The 18,937-nt window shown below is 49.1% G+C and overlaps 1 protein-coding gene across 1 annotated transcript in view; it reads right to left on the minus strand.

Moving 5' to 3' along the window:
- ASIC2 (acid sensing ion channel subunit 2) overlaps positions 1-18,937 on the minus strand; it is a 924,670-nt gene that overhangs the window by 753,464 nt on the left and 152,269 nt on the right.

Below are 18,937 nucleotides of genomic sequence, written 5' to 3' on the forward strand. Positions count from 1 at the left end.
CTATCCTTCGGCCCCCGCCAAAATCGCCACCTCCTCACGCACCTTCATCACCCCACCTCATCTTGGAACGTTCCACACCCCACCTGGCGGGATAGAACCGTCATGGGAGGGAAGACGGAAGAAATGGGTGGAGTATCTTACCGTCTGCAAAACGCATTCACAGCCCTTAGGCCACCTCATTCTCAAACAACTTGGCACAGTAGGAGAATGTGAAAACACCAGCCCCCGATTGACAGGCAAGGTGACAGACCCTAGGGGTCCATGGACTTGGATTCAAATCTAAACCTCCTGATACCACATCCTGTGATTTTTTATTTACATCACTTTTTTTTTGTCTGTACGTGAATGAAAATTTAGATGGAGGGGGCAACAGTCGCTGAATGATAATATCAGACAAATAGAGAAAATAACCACAGCCACCCCCTCTCACTGGGCACCCGTCATGCACATCAGCCTAAAACACGTGGGTCACACTCACTTCCCCTGCCCACTGCCTGGGGAAGGTGGGAGTTATGATCCCATTTTACTGGTAGGGAAACTGAGGTTCAGGAAGTGAAGTCCTTGCAGTGGCTTCCTCTGATTTGCTCTCAGGGTGTCATGGTACCTGGTAATGTAGTTATTTTTAATTGTAGGGTGTTTGTTTTCTTGGAATTTTATTTGTGGGGACCGTTTGCATCCCAGAACAAAGGCGGGTTCCAGATAGGATTTGCGTTCACCTCTGACAATCCACATTTACTCAAAATGCAATTCTTGTCTTGAGGTTCTCAGATCACCCAGGCGGTCTAAATTCAATCTGAAAACCTATATAAGAACTTGCTGATGGTTCTAAATTTTCAGCAGCAATTTATCGACCCCTTCCGCTCGGTGCCTACGTTTAAGATTGTTTACTTTCCTGGCACTTCTCATAGGGGTATAGTACCTGATTCATCTTTGCCCGGCGGGTATGGCCCTTTAGGGTCTGAGCTTTATGGGGAGGTGAACACCGATTAGACCACCCAGCCCTGGGCTCAGCGTAAAGACTGGGACAGTGGTCGTCAAAGAAGGAAACAGCATCAGCTCAGCAAGAGCTTTCATATCCACATCCTATCAGACGCGAGAAGCCTGATGATCAGGAACGCACTGAAACGTCCATTTTACTGAGAGGGCACTGATGCTCAGAGAGAGAGGCAGACAGATCAGAGCTGGAGGAGTGGCTAAGGAGGCGAAGCTGTGGCAGAGGGTAGGGCTGGATCGGAGAGGAGAACTTGCAGAGAAAGGAAGGAGCACCTAGAGAACTAGGTTCTAGCCGGTGTTGACCATGGGCAACCCCCTCTCTCTGAGCCACACTTCCTTTACATGGGAATGTTTCTGCCCTGCCTGCGCCTCAAGGTTGCCTGCAGGAGACACTCCCTGAGAGTGAGATGATCCACCAGTGGTGAAAGTCCTTTGCACACTAGAGAGTACTCTCCGGACTCGAGGCTAAGGTCACGGCTATCCCCATCCTTCTTGGCCGGCATCCATCCCTCCAGGACCTGCCCGGTGGCCAGCCTTCTGCCTCCCTAGCTCCTCCCTGCATCTCTCCTGAAGCTGACCGCTTGGGTTCCCAACAGAATGAGACCACTGCCCTGTCTAGGGAGGCTGAGGAGGATTCATCTGAACCTCTGTGCCAGCTCCCAAGGGATGGGCAGATTCCTAGTCTTTGACACATGATTGCGCGTGGCTGCCGCTGCCTGAGACAGGGCAACTCTGTAGATGGCAGGAGCCAGACTCCAGAGACGGGAGCTTGGCTTTGAAGCTGGCATGTGCCGCTTCCCCACGAGGGGTCTTGTTCTCAAGTCACTTAATCTCCTGGTGCCTAGTTTTCCCATCTTAGAAAGCATCACGATGTCTGTTTCACAGACTCGTTGGCTGTATGAAATGCGTAACAGCTTTACAGCCTAGCCCGGCCCAGGTGAGAAGGTTTACTATCATTCTTGGTGGTCTCAGGACAGATGGGCTCCCTGGCATGAGGCAGCACTGGGGGAGTGAACCTGGAGGGTTGTGGACAGGGGCATAGCCAGAGGCTCCATGGAGGCATCACTACTTTGGCAGAAGACAAGATCAGGGCCAGGAAAATGGTCTTAGAGCAAGGATGCACAGAGCAAGAGCAAACAAAAATGGGAGACTGGGCAGCGAAGCTGTCCACCAGGAAGACCCAAACCAGCAGGATCAGATGCTAAGAGAGCAATGTGGCAGGAAGACGGAGGTGGCCGCCCCAGCCTGGTGGCTCCACAGTAGACTGCACGTGGCCAGGGTGGCCAGGAAGCCACGGTGACCTCGGTGAGTCCCATGAAGGTTCTCCAGGTCTGTTTAGGTCTCCCAGAAAGTTTAGCAATAAGAAGCTCCCTGAGAAAAACTAACTGATCTATCTTCCAGCGATCTGTGTGCTTTCAGAGTCAGCCTCAGGCCTAAGCAGCCAGCAGTGCAGGGGAACCTGACAGCGGGCCCTGACGCATGGAATTCATGCCCCACTGGCTGCCAGTCTCAAAGAGAACCAGACAACGAGATTAGAGCATAAAGATACATAATTGGACTCTGACAGGGAAACCCCACTCGTGGCCCTGGGGAGGCCTCCCCCAGCAATGAAGGTGAAAGTCAGAGAGCGTCAGACCTTAGCCTACGACGTGCCACTGGGCATACGAATCATTAATTCTGATGATGGTGCTACACACCTTCTAAGTGGTGAGTGGGAGGGAGGAAGGGATCAGATCTTAATACCGGTCCCTTGGTCTCTGCGTGTCACAGCCAGGTGATTCCTTGAGCCCAAGCTTGTGCACACAGACCGGCACGATTGCAGGGACTCTCTTATTTAGAGCTGGGCAGAGGGCGGGTGATGTGGCCATCTGTCTTGTCTTTCAAGAGAATCCTCCCTTGCTGCCTCACCATGGGTTGCGAGAGGATGGAACGGGGGAGCCCAAGGCTGGAGAGAAGCCATGGGTTGCCAGAGGTTCAAGAGGCTCCCGGCCATAGCAGAGACGCCAGCGTGTCTTTGAATTCTAACAGGAGGTGGAAACTGATCAGCCTGGTCTGGCATCAGACCTCGCTCGTCTCAACAGATAGAGACCTATTAGAAGTATGGTCATAAAGACAGACTCATTTATTCATTTAACCATCAGTTCATCTGCCTTGTGCCGGGCACAGTGCTTGAGACCATGAGATCATACAGAAATGAACAAGACACACGCTTTACCCTCTAGGAACCCACAGTCTAGGTGGGGTCACCCCGTCTCTGGTAGGGGAGTGGGTGAGGAGAGATGGAGAAGGCCCTTCCATCCAGGGAATCCAAATGAAGAACAAACATGAAGGCAAAGCTCACTAGAAACAGGCAGTTCCAGGCAGGGCCATTGGGAAGGCTGACCAGGTAGCAGTTACATGGATGTTACTGGCAGAGATGGGCCGACACACAGGAGAGGGTGGCCGAGAGAGAGCCGAATAACCAGACGTGAACTAAGACTGGAGAGAGCACAGAAGGACAGAGGTCGTAAGTGTAGCAGTTTGGGGAAAAGGAGGATATGGGGCTTTATGTCCTCTCCACCCCCAACCCTATGCCCAGAGACCGGCCTTCCCCTGCACCTGCACCCTGGTGATTATGGTGCCAAGTTCTGACATCCACTGAGCAGAGGAAAAGATCCGGAAGTTTCAGATATCCAATGAGATGTGAAACATGAGAGGATGTAAAATCTGATGTGTAGGTTGGAAAGCAATTCACAGTTCTATCTGCCCTACAGCAGTGTAAACATCACGTATTTTTAATCAAGATGGAAAGTAAAATCAAAAGAAAACTATGCAAACCATCTCATGGGAGACCTATCATGGCCACTTCCCCTCCTTGCCTCCCTCCCCTCTGGCAAGAGTCCTGAGAGCACTGCCTGCCTGTGGAGGCACAGGCAGACTCTCCGGGAACATGGCACAGCCCCACTGGTCTTTTATCATGATTACTGCTCTGAGTCAGCCTCCACTTAGGCCTTAAAAGTTCCAACATCAACAGTGAACCAAATTACAGGGGACTAATGCTCTAATAAGGCATCTAATAAGATACAAGCTGTTGTAGGACACGGAAGAGGAATTGATGAGGGTATAGGGGAAACTTTCATAGAAGTGGTTATAGTTGAGCTGGGTTTTGAAGGATGAATAGGAGTTCATGAAACAGAGAACTAGAGAAGGGTCCCTCAGACATGGGGACATTCATAGGCCAAAGTCGCACAGAATGAAGGTGCGTAGCAGATCCGGGGGTAGTTAGTAGTTTAGTTGCTCAGGATCCATTGAAACTGGAAATGCATGAATTTTCCATCCACCCTTCAAAGAAATGAAGTTTCAAAATATTTAGAGGGCCTTAAACACAAAGATAAGCTGCTGTGTATATTTTTACTTTCTTGTCACAGGGGACCATCAAGGGCTGACATAGATATAAAATTTGTTTGGATGGGTTGGTTTTAAGTTACATGCTATGTGTCTTTACCGCTCAAGTATTTTTGGTTTCCCATCACTTTAAATGTGAATTAAGGTTATACTTCATATTTATAGGATGCTGCCATGTGCTAAGTGATGATTTACCCCATGTCACCTTTTTGACCCCTAAGTGGCAAGTACTATTATTATTTCCATTTTGCAGAACAGGACATGGAGGTTGAAAGAACTGAGATCCCTTGCCCCTCAATCTTGTAGACTCTAAATGGCAGATTCAGGACTCAAATCTGGGTCTGTCTGACTCCAAAATCCATGTCCTTTCCACCGCCCGTGTTGGGTGGGCACTGAGGCTGGACTGTAATGGGACCACAGGGTAAATTCTGCATGGGGGGAAGAACAGAGGTGGTGGGTAACCTTTAAGCTGATCTCAACCTCTGCTCTCTCCAGGTGGCTTTACTTCAGTCTGGAGAAACAGCTTCAACACTCTACGAGTCCCCACTCAGAACCACAGAGCTACAGAGAGTCAGGCTGGGGCATGGAGAGCAGGGCCCCATCCAGAGCCTCGTCTCATTGCTGGAGGCTTTGGAGACGGCATGTGGCCCAGGCCTCTGCAGCACTGGCCAGAAACCACTCAGCTGTGGCTCAGGGAGTTGAAAGGGACCTTAAAGGTCGCCTCATCCTCCAGATGGAAGTCTCCTGCCCTGTGCTGCCCGCCCCTGCCAGGATCACAGGCTCACACCTCAAACACCAGCTGGCCTCTGATCACATGGTGCCGTGGCCTCAAGCACACTGTGTGTGCCGCACAGGCAAGGTGAGGGGGGAGGCGCAGCCCTGGCTTTAAGAAAACCTGCAGTCCAGGGCCTGGTGGCTCCCTTGTCTACTAACTGTGCACTTGGGCAAGTGACTTACATTCTTGGATTCTCGGTTTGGTATTTGAAAAGAGGGATGGTTAGTGCCTAACTCACACGGAGATGGGGAGGAATAGAAATAAAGGGGAAATAGTACCAATTGTGTATTTAAAAAAATATATGTATATTTCAAAATATATATATATATATGTACGTGTATATATATATACACACATATATGCATATATATTATATATATATATATATATATATTTATATATATATAAAATACACACACACACACACACACACACACACAGGAGTAAAGGCCCATGATTAAGATGATGACTTACAGCAGAGGTTGGCAAGCTTCTTCTATATAGAACTCAAGAGCACATATTTCAGGGTTGGGGACCAGAGGGCCTCTGTCACGACCACGCACTCTGTCACTGGATTATAAAAGCAGCCACTGACAATATGTGAGTAACTCAGTGTGACTGTGTGCCAATACGTCTTTACTAAAGGGCACTTGAATGTGAATTTCACATAAATTTCAGGTGTCACAAAATATTATTTTCCTTCTGATTTTTTTCAATTATTTGAAACTGTAAAAACCATTCTTAGCTAGCGGGCTGTACAAAGCCAGGTAGCGGGCCAAACTGAGCTCTCCTGACTTCAGGTAGGAAAGCCTTTCAGGAGTGGAGGAGCTGTGCTATGATACAAACATCGGCGTGCTGCCTACTCTGGGAAAATCTCCTTGGCGCCCTCCCCGGCCCTGAGGGGCTGGTCACTCCTCCGTGGACCCTGGTCCACATGGACGTCACAGTGCACAGTGCCTGTCTGCTGGCCGGAGGCCCGGAGCTCATCCAGGACCAGACCCTGGCTTGTCCACCTCCTGTCTGCAGAGACTGGCACCACGATGGACACAGGAGATGCTCAACCTTTGCTTCTGTAGTGACCGTCTGTCTTTAGAAATTTCTAAATTTCATTTCAAAAACATTAAAGATCCTATACACTCTTCCTATGCTGCCCCAGATGCCTGTGATTCCGTTTTCTGTTCCAAGAAACAAAAAGGATTCGTGAGGTTATTTAAAAATACACATTCGTTCCATTTTCACAAAACATGTATTATCTCTTCCTTTGGATTTCTTGGACCTCCCCCCCTCCCCAGCCTTACTTGGCATAAGTGCAAAGTTCTGGGCAGATCTGAGCCTCAGTTTCTTCATCTATAAATGAGGGGTTGCATTTGTACCAACACTGTCCAGAAATTGTGTGAATTGGAAGAGACAGTCATGTAAAACACTTCGCACACTGCCTGGCACTTAGTAAAGGCTCACCAAGAATTCATTATAATTTTATTATCCTCCAAGATAGAAATCTCTGTCCACATTTCTCTATGGGAAATGGAGGCTCAGACTTCAATTTTTTAAAAAAGATAAAAAAAATAAATAAAAATAAAAAAGCTTACCCAAAAAATCAAAGCATCAGTGTCTGAACCCTGCTGTAGTCAACCCTCAACCCTGCTCCTTGGTCAGTGGCTGAATCTGGACTCAAACCAGACATGACTCTGCCTCCTGCAAACAGCCTGGAGTCTCGGAGAAGAGCAGCCCCAGAGTCACCAGGGACAAGCGCTCTAAGAGGCTGAAGCCGGGCAGGAAGCAGCCACCCCTGAGAGCAGCTCAGGGCCATCTTTCTTAATCAGGCGCTCTGGCTGCAGGCCTTCTAGGGAACTACAAATTTCCCCTCAGCCCATGTACCTCTGGAGTTGATGACCAGGTAGGGCCTCCCGCGGCCAATGCCAAGCTGGGGGTGCTGGGAAACTCAGCCCCCATCCCTCCAGCCGAAATTGACCTCCAGGATGACTGACCTCCACCCTGTATGCGAAAAGCAGTGACACCAAAATGAAATCAGACTCTCTAATAAATGCAGACCACGTTCCCCCTGCCGGTATCAAGACAAAGTCTGTTCTGCTGCCTGTCACTTGAAAAGTAATAAAGTAATAGTGAAGTAAGTGACTTAAAAAAAAAAAAAAAAAGCAGCAACACCCCCCCCCACCCCGCCCCTGAATACTGAAGGGAAGGTGGGCTGGGGAGCCAGGCAGCGATGAGCAGGGACCTGGAGTCCCAGCCAGCAGAAGCCAGCGGGGTCCTCGGACATCACCTCTGCCATCATTTCCCAGCCCTGCTGCTTTCACTACGTCAGGCTGGAGCCCAGGGAGGGGAAGGCAGAGATGGAGACCCACAGGGTAGGATAGCAACGAAGTCTTTATGAGACCTGGTGCCCCAGCTCCAGGGCCAGTGCTTTCCGGGTGTCTGCAAGGGCCAAGGTACAGGGTGGCCCTGAGGGAGACCTGGGTCTTCATCGCCATCCCTGCTGCCTTTGGTTCTTTCTTGTTGGGAAGAAGAAAATGCTGACTGCTGGCACCAGCTCGCTGGCTGCTTAGCAATTACATCTCCTGTTATAACACTGTCAGTGAACAAATTGATCTTCTGAGGTATGATTTAGTCTCCCATTTGTCGGGACCTGATCGATTCATTGGGAGGCAATAAGTTTAGAGTCAGAAAAACCCAACTGTGAATCCTGGCTCTGTTGCTTAGTGGTTAAGTGTCATAGATTCCTTTTTCTCCCAGGCATCTGTTTTCTCAGCTGTAAAGTGAGACTAGCAGTAACGCCTAGCTGGCAAGATTATTCATAGAATAATAATAATAATGGGTCTCAAGGGCACACTATGAGCAAGGCACCATAATAAGTGATTTACATATATGCATATATGTTATCTCCCTTCAGCTTCACAGCAATCCCAGGAGGTAGAACCTATTATTATACCCCTTGCACAGATGCGGAGACTGAGGCTCAGCGAGGATAAGCATCTTGCTTAAGATCACCCAGGAAGTTAGAGGTGGAGCTGAGATCCCAATCTAGGAATGCTTCTGTGCTGGGTATTCTTACTGTGACCCAAACTTCTTTACGCTGTATGGCAAGTCTCTTTCTCCAGCCTAAGGGAGGGAGCAGGGCCATAAGATGATGTGGCAGGTCCTATGAGTGCCTATCCTACCCCTTTCTCACCAGAAGAACTTCTATTTCATTCAGTATCACCCTCCATATGTTTCAGGGGAGGGGAGCTCTGATGGCACACCTGTAAACAATTTGTGGGATTTCATCAAATTGTACACACATGAGAAGTACACATTTTGCAAGTGTATCATATTTCAATTTAAGAAGTGGAAGAAAGAGAGACAGACTCATGATGTCTTCAAATTGCTTTCAACTGGAAGAGAGACAGAGAGAAAGAGCACGAGATAGAAAGTAAACCGAACATGAAAATGGTTAACAATTCATGACTCTAGGTGAAGGGAATACTGGGGTTCATTGTACCATTATTCCAAGTTTTCTGGAGCCTTGAAATTTATCAGTTTCAAAAGGTGGAGAAGAGACACAGGGAAGAGCTACATCCGTCCCTGCTCCCTAGCAGATGGTGTGAGGATGTGATGCCTGGAACCATAGCAGTTCCACCTCTTATGTGCTATGTGATCTTAGGTAAGGTACCTCACTGAGTCTCAGTTTCCTCATCTGTACAATAGGAATAATAATAAGACCCACCTTCCTAGGGTTGCCACGAAGATGAAAGGAGATAATATATACAAGTCACTTGTCATGATATCTATTCACAGTGTGCATTCACGAAAACAAACTAGCAGAATGATGGAAGCCACTGGGTCCCTGATAAGGTCATCGAGTTACTCAACTAACTAGTCCAGAAACAGCCCTGCCTGCAGACTTTCCATCGTGTGAGGTAGTATACCTCCTTATAAGCCACTATAAATAGGATTTTTCATTACTGATAAAATTACACTCTCTCTTTCCTAAGGAAAGAATCTGAAACTCAGGCAAAAGTGCATTCATAATGGGAAAAATATTTTTAAAATCCTAATTATGGAGGAATAAGGGTAGAATCTAAAACATTAGGGTACATCTGTAGGATAGAATACTATGTAGCCATGAAAAACTGATGTCTGAAAATTGTTTCATGGCCTAGGAAAATGCTCTTAATCTAATAATGACATGTGGAATGTGCAAAAATGCAAATATAAAAGGTTGGAAGAAAATACAGCCGAATATTAATAATAGGCTAGGTTTAGGTATTTAATTAAAAGCTTTGATCTTGTCTGTATTTAAAGTGACTATTATATAATATTTTTATAATAATTTAGCTTAAACAGTAGGTTTCTATATTTGTGACATACACAATTTTGGAAGCAGAACCATGTATGAGGTCGCCGGTATAAAAATGCTTCCAAATTGGAAGACACTACATCATCGCAGGCCATTACCATTGAGTTGGGAGAATACGGGTGACTTTTTTCCTACCTTTACACACACACACACACACACACACACACACACACACACACACACACACACACATTCACATATTATAAATTTTCTACAGTGAGAACATGTTACTTTATAACTTGAAACAATAAATCCAATTCTTAAAAATATACACTTATACGTATCTAGTTCCAATATCATTGCCTTCAGACCCTATATCTGGTCCTTCAATCCATTCAACAGATTTTCATTGAGTGCTTAATGTGTACTTAATACGGTGCAATAATAATAATTATGACTACCTCTTATTAAGCACTGGGATCATCACTTCGTAGACAATATCTGTAATCCTTTCAACAGCCCATGAAGTACTGAAGGAATTGAATCAAATTTGTCTAAGGCCACAGTTTGTCGGTGACAGAGTCAGGATTCAAATCCCAGCCTACTGTATTTACCTGGCTGCTCACCCTCCTCCACCTGTCTTCGAAGAAATATAAATCACGGCAATTTAGAAACCCTGCTAAAACATCAAAAATCCCAAGGAGGCCCACAGAAGGAAGAAAAAATATCAGGCTGGTGAGATTCAGGGAAGTTTCAAAAAGGAGGCAGTAATGTGCTGAGCCTTCAAGGGAGGATGGAGAAGTGGGGGGCAGCCTTCTAGACAGAGGGAACATGGTGGACGATGGCCCGGATGTTGGAATGTGCCACCCATTTCTGGGGACTGCAATGAAGCCAGTATTGACTAGGGTAGACAAAGGGGTTAGGCAGAGGGAGCAAAAAAAAAAAAAAAAAAAAAAAAAGGAAAATACAGGATGTGAAAAGCCCTTAGATCCAAGCTTTGGGATTTAAATTTTACTTGCTGGGCAATGGGGGACCACTGACCATTCTTGAGTCTGCACCAAGTGGTAATGGGTCTAGGAGTAGTGTGCTTTGCGAAGAGTATTTGGGAGGATAATGAGGGTATCCAGGGAGACAGGAATCCAAGAGGCAGGGGTGGGGACATTTGGGAAGCGCCGAGCTCAGCCCGTCCACATACCTTACTTCTCTGGTGGAAACTGACATACAGAGGTTTAAATGAATTGTCTGAAGTCTCAGGACCAGGAAAGAGCTGAGATGCATTTAAATCCTAGTCCATGTGTCCCCCTGCCCACCTGCCTTTGTGGAGGTGGGACACAGCAGTGGTCCATGAAATGCAATGCAGGACTGTCGTCTGACCCTGAGATGGGGAGGGGGAGGAGGCTTGTGCCATGCCTGAAGTCCACAGGCGTGTGGGACCCGTGCCCCAGTCTCTCCACCGGAGCGTGCAGGACTGTCCTTTTGGGCCCCTCCCCGCTCCTGCCTGCTGCTCCACGGCAGCTTCAGTGCCTAAGCTGGGAGCAAGCTCTCAGTCTCAACCAGGGGCATCCCAGGAGGCTTACCTCGAAGCAGAGAGCAGAAACATCTCTGTTAAAGCAAAACATCATTAAGATGAGAAGAGGCAACATCTCTAACGCCCACGTGGTGCCAGTGGAGCTGTAAGGCGTGCCTCCAGATTAGACGTGGAGAAGAGCATCGCCAGCTCTTGCTATTCATCCCCAAGGACCGGGGCAGCCTGATTCCCTCCGACTTCCCACCCCCAGCTCCGCCACGAGGCTCCCAGTGTTTTGTCTGAATCTATTTGAGGTGTCTTATGCAACAGAACCTCATCTCTGCAAAGAGATGGTTTGCTTTATGTCATACAGTGTTCTCATTGTCAGGGAAGTTTCCCTGACATAAAGCCTCGTTTCTGCCTGTTAGGAGAAGAACCTTGAAGGTGCCAAGGGATATGTGCTTTAAGAAGATGTTCAAAGCCCTAAATAGACTGGAATTTTCTTCTGTGGGGAAGAATTTATTGAGCATTAACTCACTACCTTGAAAGTTGGCTTGAGGGGCAAGGTCCTTCCGCATCCTTTGTACGCTGACTTCCTTCCTCCCATCAAAGGTAGGGAGGTCAAGGGCTATTTTCCCATTTTACGGATGAGGAAATGGAGGCTCAGAGATATTGATGACCTGATCAATAAGTCACAATGCCATTAAGCAGTAGATCTGGGTCCAAGACTCCAAATCCAGTATCTTCCCAGTACCACCTTCTAGCCAGCCCGGCCCTAGGCACTGTGAGGACCATGGGCAATGAGAAGTCATGTGTCCCCCTTGTGCCCATTCTTAAGTGCCTGTCTCTTAGTTTGAAACCTGCCCTTCTCTGTTCTTCTTTGTCTTCGGGCTGCAAATCTAATTTTGCTTTGCCAGCTGGGTCCCCATGAGGTTCCGCCAATAGGGGGCGCTAGAGGAAGGTGGCAAGGCTGGAAGCCGACTTCTCCCCGCTGTTTCCCAGCTACTTGCTGCTGACCTCTATTCCTGTAAACATCGCCCCAGCAGCTCCTCTTCATCCTGGAAGAGGCAGTTCCTTCCTAAAGCAGCAGCTGAACGCAGTGTGCAGTCTTCCCCAGATTTGCGGAACCAGCTGCATACACCCCACTCTCCGCCATAACACCAGCCCCAGGCTGTAGGCTCCCCCTTCTCAGGGGTCTGGGTCCAGCCCCACAGTGTCTGAGCTCAGAGATGATGGCTTCGGTACTAGACAAGCAGCACCTCCGGCTGGAGATCCGAGGTCCAGCCGCCCCGGGCCCCTCCTCCAAGCGTCTACATTTTAGTGATTCCAACTAGTTCCCTCTCTTCCCGCAGCTCAGGGGCTGGCCGCTGCTTCCCGCAGTGACTACCTCAGTGTTCTATCTTACTCTTCCACCAACCTAGATAACAATTTTATATCTAGTTAAATTTTCTTCTGTTAGGTTCTCTCGGCTCAAAATGACAGATGTAGTTCCTAACTCCTGAGTGGCCACAAGGCCAACGGCTACATTCTATAGATGAGGGGCTGTCATTAGGGTGTAATGAGCAATGAGCCCATGAACCGAGGCAGAAAGAAATCTCAGATGGAGAGCCCGGCACTGAGTAGGGCCTCAAGAAATAGCTAATGAATGGGGAGGAAGGGAGAACGGTTTTAAAAAAAGAATAAAATAAAGGAAGGCCCTGGTGCTGAAGGAAAGTTTGAGCAGTGACCCAAGCAGGAGAGGCAACCAGAGAGGCAGTTTTAGGTAACAGCTCTTCCAGAAGAGTTTCAGCCGTTTGGAAGACAAGGATTAAGAGTGAGCAGGGAGAAGCACCCCAGGAGTGGCCCCCGGAAGGCGGGTGTGGGGCCAGGCTGGGCTTGTGGCCTGACTCAGCCTCCAGAAACATCCAAGATTCCCAAACAGTGACATCACAGCAGACCTTGACCTCCTCCCCAGCCAGGAGAGCCGCTCATCTTGGTCCTAATGGCTCCCCCTCACACATCCTGTGGCTTGAGAGGGGACTGCCATGGGACAGTCGCCTGTCCCTGAAAGCAGACAGGCTTCCAGAGAGAGGCGAGGGTCACGTGTGCCTGTGGCCACCACGCCATGGACCTGGCGGCAGCTGCCCGGACTGCTCTCCCAGGGTCTAACAACCAGAATGATGGGAGTTTGCTGTCCCCCTCTCTGACAATCTCAGAGAGAAAGAACGAGCATCTGGCAAAGTTCAGAAAACACCCCAAATCTAGTCTGGATTCTGGAGTGACCTCCTGGGAATCCAGCCACTGTCCCACAACCTCCATAGCATCCCTACTCACACATCCATCTGTCCCTACACAGCTAAAGCTTTGAATTTGATCCATCTGGATGCTAGGACCGTCTCCTCTGATCCAGGGGCATCCTGGCCAGGCAACTTCAAGCATAAAGGCTTAGAGACCCCTTAGGGGCCCATGGCATATGGAATCTAGCCTGGCTGGAGTGGAAGGTCTATGTTGAGGATTTATGAGAAACCATTTGCCTGCAGTCGACGCCTGCTGTTCTTGCACATCCAGCATCCATTCCTCATCCTTCTAATCATGCGCCCAGTGTTTCCTTTGGGGGACCACCGGTCTTCAACTCTTGGTCCAGGGGCTCTGCCTGGGCCTACTGAGGGGCTGATATGTGACCCAGCCTGATCCATCAGCTGTTTCACCCACTGGCTCCAGTCTTTGGTTTAGGAATAAACAGCTAAACATCAGTGGGGCAAATTCAGAGTCCCATCCTATGGCTCTTAATGGAATTACGGAGAAAAGGTCGTGCTCTTTCTGCTGTTGAAGCCACAGTGTTCGCCTGCGACTGCTGGCAACCATCTCTGCCACTCTGGGAGGAGGGTCTGAGAATGGAGCCAACACAGAGGAAATCAGAGCCAAGAGATGGAGGACATTTGAGCACCTAGATCCAGCCCTGCCTGAATGCCTCAATCCTCGAACTCATACATTTTCTTTTTTCTGAAACCATTTTGAGTTCGGCTTCCATCACGCGAGACTGAGAGAGTCCCGACCAACACACACACATTGGGGCAAACAAGTTACCTCTTAAATGCTCAACTGGGGATCTATCCTGGATCATTAGACCGATGGAGAAACATCACCTCTGACAAAGCCCTTCACAGGCCATCTGTTCTCAGGATAAAACCCCAACTTCCTAAATGTAGTTTCAGAGCCTTGCATGGTCAGGCCCTTGCTGACCTCTCTGCCCCATCACACACCACTTTTCCTCCCAATCTCTACCTCCTGGCCGCACTGCACTTCAAGTTTCTGGAATGAGCCGTGGTCTCCTACCTTGGGCTTCTGTACATGTTGCCTTCTCCCTTGAGCATGTCTTACCTGCTTACTTCCTACTAATCCTTCAAATACTGCTTCAGCTCCCACCTTCAGGGAGGCGTTCCTTGGCCCCCGGGGGGCTGCCTCCCACTGTTAGGCCCTCTCACAGCCATTCTTTCTTCTAATACTCAGCCCACTTGGGAGCGATTGTTAAACACCTACCCCACCTTAGAATGTAGCTCCCTGAGAGTCAGACCCACGCCATCACCAGGGCCAGAAGTGATGCCCAGTAAGTACCATTTGCTGGGCAGCTGAATGAGATCAATGAACCAGGCAGCCACGAGCGTGTGGACGTGCAGGATCTCAAAACCAGGGCCACAGAGACCCACTGGGTCAGCAATCTCGGTGTGAGGTGACCAAAGCCAGGCCAAGGCCATGACCCCAGCAAGAGAAAGGACAGGGGAAAGGAAGGGAAGGAAAGACTACGTGAAAAGTGGGACTGGAAGCGTCAGAAGAATTTGATCAGCTTTGATGACAGCCGGAAAAGAATCTCTAAAGAGACACCCAGACCATGAGCCATGTGGGTGAGGGGAATGTGTAGCCACTAGCAAGGGGGAGGTCCCTGGTGAGAGGGGATGCTGTCATGCTGCTGTGAGGAGGGGCAGACAGAGCCTCAGTGCTGTGCAGGATCCAGCACAGACGGCGGAGGCAGAGGGCAGCGCCTGCCACTGTACCATGTGGCGATCACACAGTGGCGGAGGCCAGAATAGAGCAGGGAGCTTGTGGACTTGTGTCCCCGGGGGTGGGGGTGAGGGGAAGGGGCATGATGGGAAAGTCCGCCCTCCAACACCACCTGGCTGATGTGGAGCGGCATAGTAATGGGGGCTCCCATCGGCCTCATCCTCCCAGAAGCAGCCAAATGGGTGTTTACTATTTGCCGGCTTGCTGTTCTGAAAAGATCGCTGGGTAGTTTGCATAATTGCCTGCTCAGGTGGTGACTGCTCAGACCTCAGCAGAATTTCACAAAGCCCACCCCCCGATCTTGCGAGACAGTGTAAGAGACATATCTGGGAGGGAGGACAAACCTCAATCAAAGGGAGCTGGGTAGCCCCCTGCTGCCCCTTCACACAGGGAGGTTCCACAGAACCTCAAGCCCAAAGCCTCTCCCCAGACCTGCTTTCTAGCCTCCACATCTGGGAAGGAGTCAGAATCAGCCAAGGAGAACCCGACTTGGGAAACAGAATCTAGTTCTGTGGGCCTTTCAAACACTCCTTGAGCTCCTATGGTTTGCCAGTGAAAGAGATCAAGGAGCCCACAGTCAGATGAGGAAGCACAGACACAGAACATGACAAGATAGGAAACAAATGTGGGGGGAGGGGCTTTGAGACTAGCAGAGGTGGGAGTGGGTATCAAGGGAGGCTGCCTGGAGGAGGCGACATCCGAGTAGCATCTTGAAGGAGTGTAATACCTAGTACACAGTAGATGCTCGAATACCAAAGAATGAATGACGTACTGGAAGGCTGGATGAGGAGGAGGAGGACGTTTCAAGGATGAAAGAGCTGGCTCAGTCTGTTCTTCATCCCAGAGCCACAGTGAATTCTGTAGCTTTCTTAATGCCTTATAAACTGAACATTTTGCAGGGTGTGAGAAGGTGGGGTGTATCCGCTGCTATGATTTTGGGTCAGGAAAAAAGTGCTCGTGTCAGCTTGTACTGGGGGCTATTGAGAGAGAAAAACCAAGGCACAGCTGCCTCCCCCTCAAATCAACAGGATGCTCTTTAAATATGCAAGAGATTCACCGGGGCACTGCCAGCACTGTCTGGCTTTCTTCAAAGTGTATGAAAAACGTGCTTAATATTCATGCTCCATTCCAAAGAGGCACAGATGGGGGCTAAAGAGGAGAGAACAATTTGGGGTAAAAAATGACTAGTGTCATTTCACATCTCCCAACCCAAACGAATATATGCCTTGAGGCCAACCTTAAGCCACCCCCTACAGGAAGCCTTCCGCAACTACAACCCTTCTCCCTCTCCCAAAGGTCCTTCTGCTTGACTCATTGCCACATCTGAACCTGGGGCGCCAGTTACTGCACTGCCCACCGAGCCTGCAGGTCTGTGCCCTTTCCACCCTCCCAGCCCCTCCTGCAGCATCTGTAATGAGAGCTTGGTTTTACATGTAAGAAAGCTGAGGCCTAGGGTAGGGGGTGCTCAGTGACTTCTGGCCCAAGGTCTCACAGCTAGTAAGCAGGGGAGTCAGGCTTCAAGCCTGATCTGATGCCAAAACTCTGCTCCCCACCACGTTCCACCAGCCCCCTTCCACGCCTCACTGCCGCCCTGTCTCATTTCTGGCCCATCTCTCTGCGCTTCAGCATCACTTTCTGGGTGCATTCTGTCATGCTGTCTGGCTCAGTGCTTGTAGAGCAAAGAGCCACAGACTCACGTGTTGGTCTCTGTCCCGTGCCGTTTCCCCACTCCTGGGCACAGAGTAGGTGCTGACGGTGTGAAGCACAGAGAGGAAACGTCAGCCCAGGGAGGAAGCATCTGTTCTTGTGTTTTCATTACCCAGATGAGAAAACTGAAGCCCAGAGAGGGAAAGTGACTTAAATAAGCATCGCATGGAACTGAGCAGGAGGCAGGCCCTTGTGCTTAACACAGAATAGGTGCTAAATTATGTGATTGCTACATTATGTGCACCACCTGTAAAAAATATGTACCATATATACACCTATATGTTGCATATCATATTATATATAATATATATCACCTTCATCATCATTTTTCAGTGTCTAAATGGGAATATTAATGCAGCACATCTTGGTAAGGGGGCATTCTGAAGATTTCACAAATGCAGGTCTCTGGAACCAGTCAGGAAGACTGCAGATGACTGATTTTCAGGCAAACAGAGGCCAACAGAGAAAGACAATAAGGCCTAGGACAGCTGTGAAGTGTTTTATAATTGACTTCTTTTTTTAATGGAAAGATCATTGAATTTGGCACTGGAAAACCTAGGATCGGGCCCCTCTTTGTCACTCAGTAACTGGGTGATTTTGACTAAATCATTTGTTTTCTTTGAGCTACAGGCTCCTTCCTTACAAAATGAAGCAGTGAGATTAACTCCGAAGAGAAACCTACACAGCACGCAGGCCCCAACTCTCTGTTACTGTGCCCATGGCAGCCATCACTAATCGATCACCGCACTCTTTGTGCTATGCCCAGCAGAGGCCTCAGAACACTTCCAAGGCTGGAGTCAACATGTGAGATAAAACCAATGAGCCATGTTGGAGCAGATGTTTCTAGGACTCCCTCCAGCTCTGACCTTCTGATTCCATACGCTGACTCACTGATAAAGCAGCCTGGTGAGGTCGGTGGAGCACGTATTGCCCGTCCCTGCACTGCACAATGAGCAATCAAGATCAGACAAGATCCAGTCTAGACTGTTGGTGAGTGGTGCTGGGATCAGACAGTAGACCTCTCTGAATTGACCTGGTGGGGACAGTCCATTGCCTTGCATAGTCCCCAGCTGCGAAGGACTCCCAGTCCCTCGGTCAGGGACCAGGGTCAGAGGAGGTGATAACTAGAACTTCATTCTCCATTCACTGGCCGAGTGAGACCCTCTCCTCTGGACGAGTGAGACCACCCCACAAAGCCAGGACGTGGGGGAAGTTTCTGACTCCCCACACTTGCTCTTCCCCCTCCTGGGAACCCAGCTCCTTTGACTGCTCTTATCACCCACCACCCTCTCTCCTGCTCCCACCACCCATGCTCCTCAGAGCATCTCCAGAACCTTCTCTCATTTGAAAGGGGAACTTACTGATAATGGCTTAGAGTGAGACGTCCACCCGTTCCAGGCAGTCGTCTGGGATGGTGGGAAGAGGACCAAGGCTGGAGTCAGAACACGGGCTTCCTGTCCTGCTGCTGTGGCCACAGGGGAAGTGCTGTCCTTTCTTGGTCTCAGTTTCCCTTCCAGCTTGACCTTCTATGACCACCTGCTTGTGACTTCCAGGGGAGAAATTGATTCCTTGGCTAAAGGGACTAAGTGCTGATGGATCTCACCCCTATACTGGTGGTTGGATGGGTACTGAGGGAACAAAGGTTCCCAGAACCTCCGAATTCTACTTCCCAAACTCTGCTTAAAATGCACGTAGTGACTGAGTGATCAACATGCTGTGGGAAAGTGAGAAATGAGAAAGAGCAGAGGAAGGTAAGTTGCCTTCGTTGAATGCCTGCCATGTGTCCAACACTCTGTCAAACAAGCCCATATGCGCTCAAGGAGAAAGTCCCAATACATCACTTATAGATGAGGTAATCAAGGTTCAGAGAGGTTAAGCAACTGGCCTCAGATCACACAGCCGCTGAATGGCAGAGCTGGGAGTCATACGGAACACTTCTGCCTCAAAAGCTCACGCCTTTCCACTCCAATGTGGAGATTCTCACATAGTGTGAAACACAGAGATAATGAGGCACCCCCCCTCCCTGCCTCCCAGAGCTCTCAAACTATCAGGGTAACAAGCCAGCTACCCAGATCATTGTCCTCAAGGCCAAGCACGAAGGGAAGGGTGCAATCCGAGAGGCACAGACTTTACGGAAGAAGTGGCCCGTTTTCAGGATGATCAGGCCTCCTGATGATGACAAAGAGTAATAATGACACAAATTTACTTGTGCTGATTCTCTTACCTATGAGACTGGGTA

This window comes from Camelus ferus, chromosome 16 (genome assembly GCF_009834535.1).
Source record: "Camelus ferus isolate YT-003-E chromosome 16, BCGSAC_Cfer_1.0, whole genome shotgun sequence".
Lineage (NCBI taxonomy): Eukaryota > Metazoa > Chordata > Mammalia > Artiodactyla > Camelidae > Camelus > Camelus ferus.